The sequence below is a fragment of the Capricornis sumatraensis genome, chromosome 2 (assembly GCF_032405125.1).
Source record: "Capricornis sumatraensis isolate serow.1 chromosome 2, serow.2, whole genome shotgun sequence".
In the NCBI taxonomy this organism is placed as follows: domain Eukaryota; kingdom Metazoa; phylum Chordata; class Mammalia; order Artiodactyla; family Bovidae; genus Capricornis; species Capricornis sumatraensis.
This window is the reverse complement of record NC_091070.1, coordinates 44549292-44563628: the sequence shown is the minus strand read 5'-3', so window position 1 is coordinate 44563628 and position 14337 is coordinate 44549292. Positions and strand designations below refer to the sequence as shown.

General features: G+C 39.5%; 1 non-coding gene and 1 pseudogene across 1 annotated transcript; one reads left to right on the top strand and one right to left on the bottom strand.

Moving 5' to 3' along the window:
- Positions 1 to 5960: 5960 nt before the first annotated feature.
- LOC138096272 (protein FAM114A2 pseudogene) lies at positions 5961 to 13272 on the bottom strand (annotated as a pseudogene).
- LOC138074655 (U6 spliceosomal RNA) lies at positions 11250 to 11353 on the top strand. Its single transcript, XR_011144485.1, has one exon. It is a non-coding gene; the product is annotated as a U6 spliceosomal RNA (small nuclear RNA).
- Positions 13273 to 14337: the final 1065 nt, after the last annotated feature.

Below are 14337 nucleotides of genomic sequence, written 5' to 3'. Positions count from 1 at the left end.
TTCACGCTTCTCTGTAGATTCAGAGCTTCATCTGGCACCATTTTCTTTGACTTGAAGGACTTCCTTTACATTCCTTTCACATTTCTATATATGGTTCCTCTGGTGACAAAACTTTTAATGTTATGCATATTTGAGTCTTTATTTCATGTTTAGGTGAAGCAGGCAATCATTTGTTTGTTGGTTAGATTTGGATTTTTTTTCCTCCAGTTTTCAGTTCAGTTCAGTCACTCAGTCCTGTCCAGCTCTTTGCGACCCCATGAATCGCAGCACACCAGGCCTCCCTGTCCATCACCAACTCCCGGTGTTCACTCAAACTCATGCCCATCGAGTCGGTGATGCCATCCAGCCATCTCATCCTCTGTCATCCCCTTCTCCTCCTGCCTTCAATCTTTCCCAGCATCAGGGTCTTTTCAAATGAGTCAGTTCTTTATATCAGGTGGCCAAAGTATTGGACTTTCAGCATTAACATCAGTCCTTCCAATGAACACCAGGACTGATCTCCTTTAGGATGGACTGGTTGGATCTCCTTGCAGTCCAAGGGACTCTCAAGAGTCTTCTCCAACACCACAGTTCTAAAGCATCAATTCTTCAGCGCTCAGCCTTCTTTATTGTCCAATTCTCACATTCATACATGACCACTAGAAAAACCATAGCCTTGACTAGATGAACCTTTGTTGGCAAACTAATATCTCTGCTTTTTAATATGCTATCTAGATTGGTCATAACTTTCCTTCCAAGGAGCAAGCATCTTTTAATTTCATGGCTACAGTCACCATCTGCAGTGATTTTGGAGCAAAAAAAAATAAAGTCAGCCACAGTGTCGACTGTTTCCCCATCTTTTTGCCATGAAGTGATGGGACCTGATGCCATGATCTTAGTTTTCTGAATGTTGAACTTTAAGCCAACTTTTTCCTCTCCTCTTTCATTATCATCAAGAGGCTCTTTAGTTCGTCTTCACTTTCTGCCATAAGGGTGGTGTCATCTGCATATCTGAGGTTATTGATATTTCTCCCGGCAATCTTGATTCCAGCTTGTGCTTCTTCCAGCCCAGCATTTCTGATGATGTACTCTGCATATAAGTTAAATAAGCAGGGTGACAATATACAGCCTTGACGTATTCCTTTCCGATTTGGAACCAGTCTGTTGTTCCATGTCCAGTTCTATCTGTTGCTTCCTAACCTGCATACAGGTTTCTCAAGAGGCAGGTCAGGTGGTCTGGTATGCCCATCTCTTGAAGAATTTTCCACAGTTTATTGTGATCCACACAGTCAAAGGCTTTGGCATAGTCAATAAAGCAGAAATAGATGTTTTTCTGGAACTCCCTTGCTTTTTCCATGATCCAGCAGATGTTGGCAATTTGATCTCTGGTTCCTCTGCCTTTTCTAAAACCAGCTTGAGCATCAGGAAGTTCACAGTTCACATATTGCTGAAGCCTGGCTTGGAGAATTTTAAGCATTCCTTTACTAGCGTGTGAGATGAGTGCAATTGTGTGGTAGTTTGAGCATTCTTTGGCATTGCCTTTCTTTGGGATTGGAATGAAAACTGCCCTATTCCAGTCCTATGGCCACTGCTGAGTTTTCCAAATTTGCTGGCATATTGAGTGCACCACTTTCACAGCATCATCTTTCAGGATTTGAAATAGCTCAACTGGAATTACATCACCTCCACTAGCTTTGTTCATAGTGATGTTTTCTAAGGCCCACTTGACTGCACATTCCAGGATGTCTGGCTCTAGGTGAGTGATCACACCATCGTGATTATCTGGGTCATGAAGCTCTTTTTTGTACAGTTCTTCTGTGTTTTCTTGCCACCTTTTCTTAATATCTTCTGCTTCTGTTAGGTCCCTACCATTTATGTCCTATGTTGAGCCCATCTTTGCATGAAATGTTCCCTTGGTATCTCTGATTTTCTTGAAGAGATCTCTAGTCTTTCCCATTCTGTTATTTTCCTCTATTTCTTTGCACTGATCGCTGGGAAGTCTTCTTATCTCTCCTTGCTATTCTTGGAACTCTGCATTCAAATGGGTATATCTTTCCTTTTCTCCTTTGCTTTTCACTTCCCTTCTTTTCACAGCTATTTGTAAGGCCTCCTGAGACAGCCATTTTGCTTTTTAGCATTTCTTTTTCTTGGGGATGGTCTTGATCCCTGTCTCCTGTACCATGTCACAAACCTCCGTCCATAGTTCATCAGGCACTCTGTCTATCAGATCTAGTCCCTTAAATCTATTTCTCACTTCCACTGTATAGTCGTAAGGGATTTGATTTAGGTCATACCTGAATGGTCTAATGGTTTTCTCCACTTTCTTCAACTTAAGTCTGAATTTGGCATAAGGAGTTCATGACCTGAGCCACAGTCAGCTTCTGATCTTTTTTTTGCTGACTATATAGAGCTTCTCCATCTTTGGCTGCAAACAATATAATCAATCTGATTTCGGTGTTGACCATCTGGTGATGTTCATGTGTAGAGTCTTCTCTTGTGTTGTCGGAAGAAGGTGTTTGCTATGACCTGTGCATTCTCTTGGCAGAACTCTATTAGCTTTTGCCCTGCTTCATTCTGTACTCCAAGGCCAAATTTGCCTGTTACCTATATATGAACTGTGAACTTTCTGATGTTCAAGCTGGTTTTAGAAAAGGCAGAGGAACCAGAGATCAAATTGCCAACATCCGCTGGATCATGGAAAAAGCAAGAGAGTTCCAGAAAAACATCTATTTCTGCTTTATTGACTATGCCAAAGCCTTTGACTGTGTGGATCACAATAAACTGTGGAAAATTCTTCAAGAGATGGGCATACCAGACCACCTCACCTGCCTCTTGAGAAATCTGTATGCAGGTCAGGAAGCAACAGATAGAACTGGACATGGAACAACAGACTGGTTCCAAATCGGAAAAGGAGTACGTCAAGGCTGTATATTGTCACCCTGCTTATTTAACTTCTATGTAGAGTACATCAGGAGACACACTGGACTGGAAGAAACACAAGCTGGAATCAAGATTGCCAGGAGAAATATCAATAACCTCAGATATGCAGATGACACCACCCTTATGGCAGAAAGTGAAGAGGAACTAAAAAGCCTCTTGATGAAAGTGAAAGAGGAGAGTGAAAAAGTTGGCTTAAAGCTCAACATTCAGAAAATGAAGATCATGGCATCCGGTCCCATCACTTCATGGGAAATAGATGGGGAAACAGTGGAAACAGTATCAGACTTTTTTGGGGGGGGCTCCAAAATCACTGCACGTGGTGATTGCAGCCATGAAATTAAAAGACGCTTACTCCTTGGAAGAAAAGTTATGACCAACCTAGATAGTATATTCAAAAGCAGAGACATTACTTTGTCAACAAAGGTCCATCTAGTCAAGGCTATGGTTTTTCCAGTAGTCATGTATGGATGTGAGAGCTGGACTGTGAAGTAGTCTGAGCACCGAAGAATTGATGCTTTAGAACTGTGGTGTTGGAGAAGACTCTTGAGAGTCCCTTGGACTGCAAGGAGATCCAACCAGTCCATTCTGCAGGAGATCAGCCCTGGGATTTCTTTGGAAGGAATGATGCTAAAGCTGAAACTCCAGTACTTTGGCCACCTCATGCGAAGAGTTGACTCATTGGAAAAAACTCTGATGCTGGGAGGGATTGGGGGCAAGAGGAGAAGGGGATGACAGAGGATGAGATGGCTGGATGGCATCACTGACTCGATGAGCATGAGTCTGAGTGAACTCCGGGAGTTGGTGATGGACAGGGAGGCCTGGCGTCCTGCGATTCATGGAGTCGCAAACAGTCAGACACAACCGAGCAATTGAACTGTTCTCGGTGTTTCTTGACTTCCTGCTTTTGCATTCCAGTCCCCTATAATGAAAAGGACATCTTTTGGGGGTGTTAGTTCTAGAGATATAATTGGAATATAACATCAGTTTTAGGTGTACAACATAGTGATTATATATATATTAATATGTACATAATGTATATATAATGCAAAATGATTATCACAGTAAGTTTAGTTAACTTCCATCACTTCATAAAGTTAACAGATTTTTTCCTATGATGAAAAATTTTAAGACCTACTCTCTTAGCAGCTTACAGTTTTGCAATGCAGTGTTATCAATTATACTCAATTGTACATTACATCCTCAGGACTTACTGTACAACTGGAAGTTTGTACCTTTTCACCACCTTCTTCTACTTTCCCCACCAATAGCTGCCTCCTCTGACTACTACCAAACAGTTTTCTGTATCTGAGTTTTGGATTTTTATTTATTAATTTTTTTTGATGTTGGTGTACCTTTTTATTCCAAATCTACCTTGCTTAACAAACTGCCCCCATCCCAAATAAGGTGACACATAGAAACAGTCTTGATATCAACCTATGTTATAAGTTCACTTTGCTATTTCTTTGGTTTGAGAAGATATTGGAGCTTACATTTGGAAAAATAAATGAAAAGATAAACTGAAATAACTATTACATTTTATTTAAAGATTTTAAAAGTTGCTTAGTTGTGTCCGACTCTTTGTGACCCCGTGGACTGTAGCCCACCGGGCTCCTCCGTCCATGGGATTCTCCAGGCAAGAATACTGGAGTGGGTTGCCATTTCCTTCTCCAGGGGCTCTTCCCCACCCAGGGATCTAACCCGGGTCTCCCGCATTGCAGGCAGACACTTTAACCTCTAAGCCACCAGGGAAGCCTATGTTATAAGTTCACTTTGCTATTTCTTTGGTTTGAGAAGATACTGGGGCTTACATTTGGAAAAATAAATGGAAAGATAAACTGAAATAACTATTACATTTTATTTAAAGATTTTAAAAGATACAGGGCAGAGCTCACAAAAGTTACCTGAATCATTAAAAACCATAAAGTTGGAGAATGGTTTTTTAAAAGAGTAGATACCAAAATAGCTTTAAGGAAGAGGATAACCTGTAAGTATTTTAAATTGCTGAAGAAAGCAAAAGAAGACTTAAGATCTGAAGAATAAAAATTATATTTATAAACATGCTAAAGAATACATTAAAAGAAATAAAAAAGAATGAAGAAAATATACTGTCTTCATCCTATTATATGAACATCATTTTCATGGGACTCTACAGTTCACTTCAACAATATTCATACAACAAAAACAATGACTGAAAGAGCTTCAATACTCTTTGGAGCTGGCTATTACAGAATTCATCCTGTATAAAGGGTATGCATGAAAAACGTCCTGGAAACTCAGAATCTCTGCAAACATGAAACTGTTTCTTCAAATTGCACTTCTTGGTCTTGAATCTGGTAGCATGGGGGTCAGCTACAACTTGAAGCGTACCATTGTGGGATTGGGAGAGCAATTGAACTCAAGGGGCACTTTGCTATAGTTAAATATTCTATAAGCTTCTCCTCAATGCCACATATCTACTGAGAATTAAAGAGTAAATGAAATTTTCTAACCAGTTACAAGAATCCATGTAATAAAGGGTAATCACTACAGAATTTATACATACTCAGTTTTCTTAAAGCCCTAGATTTTATTATAGAAAGGAGAAAGAAAATGGCATTAATAGATCAAGCACATGAATTCCAGAATACTGAATTCCTTTTCCTCTTTTTTTTTAAATTTATTTTCCTCTTGCTTAACAACCAGTTATATACATGGACTGTAAAATTACATCCATGACAAAAATTTTAGTGTTTTGCGTATTGTCAAAGAAAGACCAATATCTTTGCCTGAGTGTCCCATTAACTTTCACCTAGAGCTATTTTTTTTAACTGTCTATAAAAGTTTCTTTTCAAATAATTTATTAATTACAACAACTGGGAAGAGCAGTGTGAGGACCTGAATACTTCAGCTAAGCAGTGAAGACAACAAACTTCCTTCAAACCAGCTCTCCTGCCGGGATTTTTATATACTTAAATAACCTTTCTCCCTCACTTCTGCAGGACTACTGAAGAAAGTGGCATTTCTCGGCCATCACAAGTCTCAGGTAGAATCTTCTCTGTTCCTCAGTGTTTGGACAAAGGCTTCTGGACATGAAGGTCATGCCTCTGGTAACTCAGTCTTGTTCTTAATAAGCGAGATCTCCAATTCGGGTAAAAGTCACTGAAAGACATCCAGAATGTAAGAAGCACTGTTTGATGCCTCTAGTGATTAGTGGATTAAGGATATCAGCCTTTTCCTTATCCCCAGCAGCTGTTAGGCAGGTGGTGAACTCTTTAGACATAGAGGACAACTCTTGACACAACAAAACTGTCATCTGGCAAAGGGCTCTGCTCATTTCTATGGTTGTTACGTCCTGCTTCCAGCCATGCAGAACCAGAGCAGCTGTTTTGTGAAACAGTTCAATTGAGCAAGCAGTCAGTTCTGCTAGGCTCTGGATTGCAAATGCATGGATATCCTCTATTGAATTGTTACTGATTTGCTCAGGTTTTTTTGCTTCCAACTATTTTTCTCCTTCCCCTCTTCTAGTGGTTTGGCCAGAGATGTCCTGATCCATTCATAGGCTGTAATTCTTGCCCTGGCAAGTTTCTCTGGTTTGGAGAAGACATGCAGCTGAGAAAATAGTTCTGTTATCTCTTTGGTAAAGTCTTCATTCCCTTTTTTCTCTTCCTCCTCTTCCTCATAGAACTCTGCTAGGGAAAATGCTTCTTTGAGTTGCTCCAATTCAAGTTTTAGAGTCTCTAATTTTTCTCCACTTAGATAATTAAGAATAGATTTCACCTTTATTTCACTTTCTCGAGAGAGCATCTCCAGAGCTTCTATATGTGAAAGGCCTTGAAATTCATCAAAGGGTAGCCCATAATGAATTTTCTTGTCTGTTTCCATGGTAACCTCATTGGAAGTCTGTAGCTCTTCTTTCTCCTTTGTCCCTTGTAAAACCTGAGACGGTGTAGATCAGAAGTCCAGTTCATCAGACCCTTGGTTCTTTTAAATCCAGGATCCCCTTCTGCTATTACATCCATTGTCTCTTTCCCAATGAATTCTAAGGCATCCAAACTCCCAGCGATAACACTTTTCCTGTGCCCTGAACAGCAGTAGAGATGGTCGAGAATACCCCAAATGGCCCACTCACTGGAGAGGACTTTCCATTCTCTTTGGCATTTGTCTCTCCTATTGCATACTGGACTTCAGTTGAAATTTCACTGGGACTAGGGATTCCAAGGGAGGCCTCTGCCTTCTCAGTGACATTTGAAATACCTTGTCCTACCTGAGGCTGAGGAGAGCAAGGACTTGCCCCAACTGCCCCAATAGCCCCATCCAGACTTCGGTACATCTTTGGAAACTGTCTCTTGGCCTGCAGCTTGTGATGCCTGAATAGGGAGAACTTCTGTCTCAAGGTCACTGGAACGTTTGGACTCTGGTCTTTTCTGAGTAGAAGCTATAGATTCTGATTTACTCTGATCACTGCAGTCTCAAGATCATCTTTATCCAACATGATTAGATCATTGCCCAGGCCACCCCTCCCTCACCGCAGCCACAGCCTCCTCTGAGGAGCTGCTCCTACTTACTTTTTACTAAATTTTAATGCAGTATAGTTGCTTTACAGTGTTTTAGTTTCTGTTGTACAGAAAGAGAATCAGCTACATGTTTATATATGTCCCCTGTCATTGGATTCCCTTCCCATTTAGGTCACCATAGACCATTGAGTAGAGTTCCCTGAGCATTTCACTAGATTCTCATTATTTATGTATTTTATGCATAGTACCAATAGTACACATATGTCAATCCCAATTTCCCAGTTCATTCCACCCCACCTCCTCCATCTTGGTGTCTGTACGTTTGTTCTCTGTGTATGTCTGTGTGCAAATAGGATCATCTATGCCATTTTCCAAGATTCCATGTCCATGAGTTAGTATATGATATTTGCTTTTCTCTTTCTGACATACTGAACTCTATATGACTGTCTGCAGGTCCATTCATGTCTCTGCAGATGACACAGTTCCCCTCCTTTTTCTAACTAAGTAATATTCCATTGTGTCTCTGTACCACATCTTCTTTATCTATTCCTCTGTTAATGGAAATTTACCTTGCTCCCCTCTCCTGGATATTGTAAATAGTGCTGCAGTGAACAATGGTGTGGATATAACTTTTGAATTATGGTTTTCATTGTGTATTTCCCCAGGAGTGGGATTGCAGGGTCATATGGTAGTTATATATATATATATATATTTTGCATACAAACAGCACATTTATTTCTAACTGAAAGCAAAAGATAATAAAAGAATGATAAATATTCCATAGATTTGAATTTACCAAGTGAGAATGCTTGATTCTTTTAGCAAATTAATAGGTATGTCTTCAATGTTAATGTTTAGGGTGTTTACCTCACCTCTGTGAACATTATTCTAATTAACATTTTAAATCTTGGAAAAAGAGCTAAAATCAACACAGGGAATTTAACAGAGTTAAGTGAAAGTTACACATTCATAAAGCAAATATTAACTATAGGAAGGTGTGAGCCGAGTCAGACAACTCAGTAATAATTCATTTGAAAAGATCTAAGAACTTAGGCAATAAGTTCAAGGTAAGAGAAAAAGGTGTGGTAAATATGTTTTCAATACATATACTTTAACCTAATTAATTAACACTGGGGGATTAATCTACAATTGAGTGTTGACATCTACATATTATATTTAAAAATGAATATCACCTCAATGGCAAAATCTTTGCTAGATACTACAGAGAATGAAAAGTAAGGAAAAACATATATTCCCTAGAAGAATAATCATTGTGAGAGGTCATAGGAAAGTTGAGTGAAGTGTCAAGTACAATAATAGTAAAAATACAAAGTAGATTCAGAAGTGAGAAAAATGCATTCAAAAGAATGTTTAGATAAGCCAGCTTGAAGTGTATCAACAAATTATATATAGGAAATATTATATATAGAAAGTCTCAGCTCAGAACTCACTTATTTGAATAGGTTGTAGAAGAAAGGCTAGTTTGCAAAGCAATATAAAAAAGGAAAACAAAGGAAATTGCTAGGTTGGAAGAAAGCAAAATAATACAGTTACTGAGTGTTTTGATTCCTGGAACATTAAGGAAACAGAAAAGTCATGAATTATCCAAGTAGATTTTCCAAAAGAAAAATATAGGTTTGGAATTCAAGAGATTATCTCCACAGCTTTGATAATCAAAGTTTTACAGGTAAAGTTAAGGGAGAGAATTAAAATATAAACAGACACACACACACACACTCAAAATCCAGCCAAGAGCAAACTCTTAGGTAATGATCTCATATAGGAGAAGGAGAAATAAAAGGAACTGACAGAGAACAATTTATGGAGATGGAAAGGGGACCAACTCCCTCAGTATCATGAAGAGAAAGTACAAGGAGGTGTTCTCAGGGGTGGAGTGAACTGTGGAAGTTATCTGGGCTTTTCACAAATGTTTGGTTCTCTCCTGGTCACATAAGATTATTCTTCCTGCCTGTGCCTCACCCCTCCCATACTTAATTCAGGAATGGCCAGGTGGCTCAGTTGACCAATAAAATATGAACGGAAGTAACCTGTGTCACTCCTAGATGAACCTTTGAATGCCAGAGCATCCAGTCACAGGCAGCATTCCGGAAAGTTCTGCTCTACAGGTCAGCGTTCCAGGAGTGAGGATAACATAGATCTTCTAGATGATTCTCACCGGACATGTATTGTGACAATCATAGTTTTTAAAATCTTTTATTTTTTTAAGTTATGAAATCATAACACATTTATAAGAGACTTGGAAAATACAGAACAAAGTTACATATGGTTCTCTATATGTGACAGTGGTTTAAGCAGGTAAATTAAGATTTTTAGTTGGAGTTTTAATATCAAACTCAGAAATGAATTGAATGAATGTTCATAAAAGTAGAATAATATGGGACTTCCCTGGTGGCTCAGAGTAAAGCGCCTGTCTACAATGCGGAAGACCCAGGTTTGATCCCTGGGTTGGGAAGATCCCCTGGAGAAGGGAATGGCAATCCATTCCAGTACTATTGCCTGGAGAATCCCATGGACAGAGGAGCCTGGTAGGCTATAGTCCATGGGGTCGCTATAACACATTTATAAGAGACTTGGAAAATACAGAACAAAGTTACATATGGTTCACTATATGTGACAATTGTTTAAGCAGATAAATTAAGATTTTTAGTTGGAGTTTTAATATCAAACTCAGAAATTAATTGAGTGAATGTTCATAAAAGTAGAATAATATAGTAGACCTGAAAAGCATTATGAGCCAATTCAAAATAATTAAGGTTTATACAATTTGCACACAACAGTAGGATACAAATTCTATTCAAGTTCCCATAGACTAGAAACTAGCAGACACTGAAACATATCCAGAGACATAAGACCAGGTACAGAAATGTCATGGTCTAAAGGCATTGAAATCATACAGATCTGTTCTCTTACTACTATGGAATTATGTTACAGCCCACTATCAAAAGGTATTTGAAAATAACCTACATTTTCAACTGCCATGTGACATTTACCAAGAGAGATCTTTGACTTAGCTGTTGAAACTCGTGATAAAGTTTGAAGATTGAAAAAACATGGAGGGTGATTGCAGAGAGTAAAGGATTTAAGTGGGAAATTAGTATCAAAATGAGAAATAATAACAAAGATCTTTTTAAAATCCCATGTATTTGGAAATTAAATGTCCAGTTTTAGATGAGGGTATATCTAAGAAGCCATAACAAGGAAAATTAGAAAGTATTTGTAATAGAATAAAAATGAAAAGAGAATTTACCAGAATGTGCTGCATGTAGCTGAAGCTGCTCAGTGCAATAAAATGTGGAGTCTTGAATAAGGTATGAAAACAATAATGGAAACATGATTAACCTAACAGTATAAATAAAATACATACAATTTCTGCAGTTAGACAGGATGATGTGGTAAGAGGCAAGGTACACATGCATATGTTTTCATTCACCCAGCCAGTCTCTATCTTTTGGTTAATGCATTTAATCCATTTCCATTTAAGGTAATTATCAATATGTATGATCCTATTATCATTTTCTTAATTGTTTTAGATTTATTCTGTGTAAATCTTTTCCTTCTCTTGTGTTTCCTGCTTAGAGATGCTCCTTTAGCATTTATTGCTAGTTTCTTTTAGCATTTAAAGCTAGTTTGAGGGTGCTGAACTCTCTTAACTTTTGTTTATCTGGAAAGCTTTTGATTTCTCCCTCAAATCTTAATGAGAATCTTGCTGGATAGACTATTCTTGGTTATAGGTTCTTCTCTTTTATCCCTTTAAATATATCATGCCATTTCCTTCCAGCTTCCCTGGTAGCTCAGTTGGTAAAGAATCTGCCTGCAGTGCTCCCTTCGGCAGCACATATACTAAAATGGAAACGATACAGAGATTAGCATGGCCCCTGCGCAAGGATGACATGCAAATCCGTGATGCATTCCATATTTTTAAAATATCAAAAAAATAAAATAAACTGAAAAAAGAAATCTGCCTGCAATACAGGAGACCCTGGTTCAATTCCTGGGATAGGAAGATCCCCTGGAGAAGGGATAGGCTGCTCACTCAGATATTCTTGGGCTTCCCTTGTGGCTCAGCTGGTAAAGAATCTGCCTGCAATGCAGGAAACCTGGGTTCAATCCCCAAATTGGGAAGATCCCCTGGAGAAGGGAAAGGCTACCTACTCCAGTATTCTGGCCTGGAGAATTCCATGGACTATACAGGGTCACAAAGAGTCAGACACAAGTGAACCACTTTCACTTTTACTTTCTAGAGTTTCTGTTGCAAAATCAGCTGATAACCTTATGGGAGTTCCCTCATATGTTATTTGTTGTTTTTCCATCGTTGCTTTTAATATATTTTCTTTGTCTTTAATTTTTGTCAGTTTGATTACTATATGTCTCAGTGTATTCCTCCTTGGGTTTATCCTGTCTGAGACTCACCATGCTTCTGGACTTCATCGACTATTTCCTTTCCCATGTTAGGGAAGTTTTCAAGCTATTATCTCTTCAAATATCTTCTCAGGTCCTTTCTCTCTCCTTCCTCTGGGATGCCTATAATGCAAATGTCGGTGCATTTCTTGTTGTCCCAGAGGTCTCTTGGAAGTGAAAGTGAAAGTCCCCAGTCGTATCTGACTCTCTGTGACCCCATGGACTATCCAGTCCATGGAATTCTCCAGGCCAGAATACTGGAGTGGGTTAGGCTGTCTGATTTTTCTCATTCTTTTTTCTACATTCTGTTCTGTGGCAGTGATTTTCACCATTCTGTCCTCCATGTCTTCTGTCTCTTCTGCCTCAGTTATTCTGCTATTGATTCCTTCAAGTGTATTTATTCATCTGTTTGCTCTTTAGTTCTTCTTGCATCTTCTTCATTATTTTCCCAAGATCCTGGGTCATCTTCGCTGTCATTATCATGAATTCTTTTTCTGGAAGTTTGCCTATCTCCACTTCATTTAGCTGTTTTTCTGGAGTTTTATCTTGTCCCTTCATCTGAGACATAACGTTCTGTGTTTTCTTCTGATTCCCTTTCTGTAATGTGATTTTTGTTCTAGCCAGCTGTGGAATTGTGGATCTTCCTGCTGCTGCTTTCTGCCCTCTGATGGAGTAGGCTCAGAGGCTTGTGTAAGCTTCCTGATGAGAGGGACTGGCGGTGGGCAAAAGTGGGTCTTGCTCTGGTGGGCAGGGCTGTGCTCAGTAAACTTTAATCAAATTGTCTACTAATGGATGTGGTTGTGTTCCCTCTCTGTTAGTTGTTTAGCCTGAGGCTACCCAGCCCTGGGGTCTATGCGCTCTATGGTAGGGCTCGTGGTGACTTACACCAAGGGGCCCCTTCCAGGACTGCTGCTGCAAGCTGCTGCTGACACATGCCTCCACATCAGACTCCCCAACTCCAGCAGCAAGGTCTTATTCAGTCTTTTGTGGGGTCATTGCTCCTTTCCACTGGGTCTTGGTGCACTCAAGATTTTGTTTATGCCCTCCAAGGGTGAAGTCTGTTTCCCCCAGTCCTGAGTAAGTCTTACAGTCAAATCCTACCAGCCCATAAAATCAGATTCACTGGGTACTCCCAGTCCTTTTGTTGGATCCCCAGGCTGGGAAGAGTGATGTGGGTCTCAGAACCTTCACAACAGTGGGAGAACTTTTTTGGTATCATTGTTCTCCAGTTTGTGGGTCACCCCTCCAGCAGGTATAGAATTTTACTTTATCATGATTGTACCCCTCCTGCTGTCTTGTTACAGCTTCTTCTTTGTCTTCGGACATGGGGTACCTTTCTTTGGTAGGTTCCACTGTCCTCCAGTCCATGGTTGTTCAACAGCTAGTTGCAATTTTGGTGTTCTCGCAGGAGGAGATGAACGTACTTCTTCCTCTCCGCCATCTTCAACCAGCAACATCTATTCTTAGCTTTTTAAGGACCCTGTATACTGTTCTCCATAATGGCTATGTCAGTTTACATTCCCACCAGCAGTGTAGTAATATTCCTTTTCCTTCACAGTCTGTGCAGCATTTATTGGTTGTAGATGTTTTCTTATCCTGAAATTGGACAATAGTGCTTTACAGTGTTGTATTGGTTTCTGCTGTACAGCAACATGTCTCAGCTATAAGTACACATATATCCCCCTTCCTCTTGAGCTTCCCTCCAACCCACACCATCTGACCCGTAAGATCATCACAGACCACTGCACAAATTGTACTGTGCTACAGATCTGCTTCACACTAGCTTTCTGTTTTACACGATAGTATATATATGCCAGTGATACTCTGTTAATTCGTCTTACTCTCTCCGTCCTCCACAAGTCCTTCCATTGTCCACCAGTCCATTTCTACATCTCAGTCTCTATTCCTCCCCTGCAAGTATGTTCATCAGTACCATTTTTCTGGATTGCATATATATGCATTAATATATGGTATTTGTTTATCTCTTTCTGACTCACTTCAGTTTGTATGACAGGCTCTAGGTTCATCCACCTGACTACAACTGACTCAGTTTCATTCTTTTTTATGATTAACATTCCATTGTGTACAAATATATATCACAACTTCTTTATCTGCACATCTGTGGATGGAATCTAGGTTGCTTCCCTGTCCTAGCTGTTGGAAGTGGTGCTGCTGTGAACATTAGGGTACATGTATCTTTTGCAGTTATGGTTTTCTCATGCCCAGTAGTGACATTGCCAGGTCATATGGTAGTTTTATTCCTAGTTTTTTACAGACTCTCTTTACTCTTCTCCATAGTGGCTCTATCCATATACATTGCTGACAACAGAGTAGGAATGTTCTCTTTTCTCCACACCCTCCCTTAAAGTTATTGTTTGTAGACTGTTATAATGGCCATTCTTACTGGTATGAGGTGATACCTCATTGTAGTTTTGATTTGTATTTCTCCAATAATTGGACCTCCTTGGTGGCTCAGCGTTAAGAATCCACTGCAGTGACGGAAACA